The following is a 4,753-nucleotide window of genomic DNA, read 5'->3' on the forward strand; positions in this document are numbered from 1 at the left end:
GTCCTCATATGGCCCGTATGAGCCATACGAGAATCTCCATATCCAACAATCCCGTATAAATGTGTCCCATACAATTCTCATGTGACCCATAGACCCACATGATTGTGTGAGCCACAACGGAATTATGAGACGGCTTATACGGGGCACAGAGAGCATAAGGTTATGTACCACGTTGAAGAAGCCGCTGGTCGGGTAACGGTCGCATGACGATACGGAGTGAAGGTTATACAGGGTTGACACATAGTGGGGAACCAAAATCCACCTACACACAAAGCACCAAAGGGGAGGATACATCGTGAAAGCAGTACAGATCTTAGAAAAATCTAGGTATGATAAGCTGAGTATAATTACGCGAACATAGTGGCAAAAGAACCAGGAAACTTTTCTTTGTTATCCAGTTTATTTGGCTTGTTACATTCAAGGGCACGGTTGTAAAAGCTTGCACTGCCATGAAGCAGACATTGGAGTTGCATGGGTGAAGTGTACACACTACCTGTTTCGCAGGAAACACAACTCAGTAAAAATCTTTGCAATGACCTGTAGCTTAACTTACTTTGTTTTTTAAGATCTCAGCGACGTGTGTGTTCATTTCCTACGTCGGGAGTGCGACAGCCCATTTGTCTTGTGCACAGAAACAAATCTGTCAAAAGCGTCTGAAATTCAATGATTCCACATTTGTAACAGGCCAATGAAGCATCACATGTGACATCTTCACCAGATGTTAAGTGACGATATCGGTTAACGACTACGGCAACGACCACACTGAGTTCAGCATAAGGTAACAGGACTCAAGAGGGGTAGCAATCATACTGAGTGCATAAAGTAATAGGAACCCACACGCTAGGAATGTTACCAAGCAAACCGTGCATGAATCATGGCACAGCAGCCTCACAACTAACCTTCCATTCACGAAATCCAACGGCTTCTGGTCGTATCTTCCAAGGCGTACAAACAGAGAAACATGTCCAGACATCACTAGCAAGGCACAAACACACAGTCAGAACAGTCCGAGCCACCAACGCCACCCCGAAACACCCAGAACTGGAACGACGACAACACGCGACCGCTCACCTCCGGTGCTCCAACGTCGACTGAGAGCAGTGGCGGACGCAGAGTGTGGCGTCGGGGGCGCCACTGTCGCGGCGCTCTTCGTGCTATATCAAGAGAACGGAAATCGGCGCGAGCACGACAACAATGCCATCGGAAAGAGGACGTTTTCCCCGTCAAAACGAGACCTCACTCACCTTCCTACGCCAAGAAACACCCAATATCGAAAAAAATGCCCCGCGCCCCATATATAAGGAAGCCGCCGTTGCCACGGGATCCTAACTAGAGAACGGAGAGAGATAAAAAGGTGTCACAAGTTCCTACATCTTGCCCGCTTTGAGTACGTGTGCCCGTCAGAGGGGGTTCGGATCTGCCGTGGGGTTCGAACCCAAACAGTGAGACAAATGTCGCGGAACGGGGGTCGGCGTCAGGAATTTTCGGAATGACGCCCTAACAGCTGGGAATTGACTGGTGGTCCGAATTGGAAACTTGTAGTGCAGGGTACGGAGCATGCACACACAAAATTTCGGGTAAATCGGGCGTTAGGTAAGCAAGTTACAGCACTGAACAGCGGGAAGCGTTTCGGGGCGCCGTCACCCAGACACGCCGGCGTCGAAAAACTACAAAGCCAATATCTTATCTTGGAGAACGAAACTTTGCGGGCCTATAAGACAAACTCGATTGAAAAGAGCACGTCGAGACCTTCAAAACTATGTTACACACGACTATGTAGCTGCAACTGGGGCGGTTTTAGGAAAATGCGGCCGCCCGTCACATCTATTGTGAGGAGTGCAAACACGGAAACCGGTAACTGGAGAGCCGCTAAAGTTACAGAGCTGCGGTCAATTTTGTCACGTTTGGTACGTCATGTAGAGTACGTTACAAAAAAATGAACATCGTTGGACGTGAGCTTCCTTCCTAAAAAGGACCCCAAAGTTTGCAAAAAGAGCGTCGCGAATGCGTCTTGACCCACAATTTCCGAACCGCTAAAGACCGGACCGCGGTGTGATTTGGCCGATCATAGAACTATTCGAGACCTATTTGGACGCAAATTTTGGCGTGAATCCGACAAACGCCGCGGGAGTGACGGCGCTCCGAATGTGTCGTATATGTGCTGATGGAAGCCAAAAATTTTCACATTTGTCGGCTACCGTTAGGATTTCTCAGAAACTTTAGGCGTGCTCGTGAAGGGGGAGGAATGTGGAATCCGTCACAACAAATAGCGTCTTGATAGGACCATTTTAGGCCTCTATATTAGACGCACTACCACATCAAGCGACACCACCGTCAGTCGAAAGAGACTCACTACTGCCATGAACCACTAGGGTCCCCAAGAGTCTTGAGCAGGCTATCCGTGTACTCCAGATAAATACCTGAAGAATCGATATTTTGAGTACGGGAACAGGTTAGAAAGCAGGACAAATCCTTGTTAGGGTATAACTAATTGTATTCTCAGCAAAAAGCGACATCATCCAACCTGACCTAACCTAGTCATGTGTGTCAACTCACGTGTCGTTCGGAGCGTGTATCCTATTTCTGCATCGTTTCCGTCCGTCCGTTACTATTTAGTCCCTAACACAGGAACGTAGCAGTGAGTTTATTTATCTGCACGTTCCTCCAGGGCAGTGACACACATTTGGTTCGCGCAATCCATTTTTATAAGGTAAGTGCGTGACGCAATTAAGTGGCCCATTTCAAAAACTAGTTTGGCATAATTGTACCCATAACTATGTGGCAGAATCAACGTTTCGAATTATGTGTCATGTGTGATTCCTGTCCCCCATACTATCCTAATGTGCATCATACGGCCCCATATGTGTACTATTGCTGTCACATACGACGTCGTATGGAACCCATATTGCTGCCACATCACTTCATATGGGTGAAAGATATGTGATATACGGCCCCATATCACTTCATACGAGGCCCACATAAGTATCATATTGACTCCATATGTCTCCGTACGGTACCCATAAGAATGCCATATTGCCTACATATGACTTCATACGCGGTCCATATGTATAAATATAGGACCCATACGAATCTGTACGGGAACCATACAAACTGATATAGGAACTATATGAGTCTCATACGGGATTTTTCAATAGGGTTTGCCAACAGTAAATAAAATAAGGGAATCCCTCATCTGTGCAAGTTTTGCAGGACAGCCATCGTCTCTGATATTGGACCTACACTTTCTGCAAAAAATCCTAACCAGCGTGGAAATGCCTCAAATATATGGCCTGACATTGGTGTACTATTTGTGCTTCCAAACAAAGGAAAAGCTAAACAGATGTCAGTTCTGATTGCACTCTGCCTGCCAAATAAATAGGGGGCCTGTGTTTGGAGCTAGCAGATGACACACAATTGTTGTACCATCATCTCTCACCTGATGGTGTTGCTGCAGTCCGGCCATTAAAGCCACAATGGTGGAATGAAGTCGACACCAGCAGAAAACCTTAGTTAGGAATTTCGCTGTGACATGGTCTTAAGATTACTGAAAACTGTGTCGCAGGCAATACTTCACCATATTGTAATCTTCAGTCGCATTGATTATTCACTGAGTCATGTGCATGCAATTGCACATATGCTCTTGCAGAAGTGACTGGGAAAACCGTGATGGACAGGGTTATGTGCTTCCAGACTTCGGTGTGCTTCATGCTGCAATGGTTGCAGTATCAAGCAACCAGCCCCTGAAATCCTCTCTTGAGATCAAAATTGTGGATCTGTCGTATCAGTCAATTGTTAGGACCACACTGTAAGTACACCTATGTGTGCAGCTTTTTGAGTTACATTCATAATGTGCCTAGTGTGAGCTTAGCACCGGGAAGATATCTGACAGTTTTGTTCCACAATTTTGCAATGCAGCTACCCTTCACGCACTTTCTATTACAAAGCAACCAACATGCTGGTGGAGAAGTATCCTCAACTTGCAGATGTCATCGGTGATGGCTGCGTAAGTGCCACTGTCAGTTCATTAGGTACTCCATTAGAAGTAGGTTTGTGGAGTTATTCTGCTCGTAGCATTCTGTTTCTAGTGTCTTGAGGGAACAGCGATAACGTGCACATTTTGATATTGCATTTAGAAGTTCACAAATAGTTCGTTTTTTTTTTTTTTTACAGAACCATAGTTAATCGATTTTATCAAAAGTTTCATATACTTGAGCAGCACAGTCAAACTTGTTGAAAAGTGCTTTAAAAGTGCCTGTCATGTTCTCTACCACCCCAAGGCAAACATCATTCTATTGCCTGTGTCTGGTTGCGCAAAACCACAAAGTTACTTGATAGACAGAATGATGGTTATTGAATGAATAACTCAAAATTAATAGGAGTGATGCAGCTCACCTCTTCTGCTACGGCAATCTGCTTACGGCTTGCTTTGTAAATCCTTGAGGGAGCAACTGCCGTCGTAAGTTGTCCAGAAGAGTGACTGGGACACACGGTTTGTGGGTAAAATTTCACAGCTGTTAAAGTGTTCTGCTTGAATGGCAATTCTCCTGCCTTGAAGCACGTTAGGCTGGACTCATTATTTGAAGGCCTATACAACAGCTGTTGTGGGGCACTCACGACTTGAAGGCATGTGATGGCTGTGAGGGTTGTTATTGCATCATGAATAGCAACCCGTCATGATGAGGTGCTGTGAAGGCACTCCAGGGGCGGATTCAATGGTCTCTCTTGGGGGGGGGGGGGGGTCTTAAGGAGCTTT

General features: G+C 45.9%; 1 long non-coding RNA gene across 1 annotated transcript; it reads right to left on the reverse strand.

Annotated features, from left to right (window-relative positions):
* Positions 1-387: 387 nt before the first annotated feature.
* Positions 388-1,070, reverse strand: LOC135382977 (uncharacterized). The gene is made up of 3 exons (XR_010419578.1): positions 900-1,070; positions 554-653; positions 388-493 (listed from the first exon to the last, which is right to left on the reverse strand). It is a non-coding gene; the product is annotated as an uncharacterized LOC135382977 (long non-coding RNA).
* Positions 1,071-4,753: the final 3,683 nt, after the last annotated feature.

The sequence above is a fragment of the Ornithodoros turicata genome, chromosome 2 (assembly GCF_037126465.1).
Source record: "Ornithodoros turicata isolate Travis chromosome 2, ASM3712646v1, whole genome shotgun sequence".
Lineage (NCBI taxonomy): Eukaryota > Metazoa > Arthropoda > Arachnida > Ixodida > Argasidae > Ornithodoros > Ornithodoros turicata.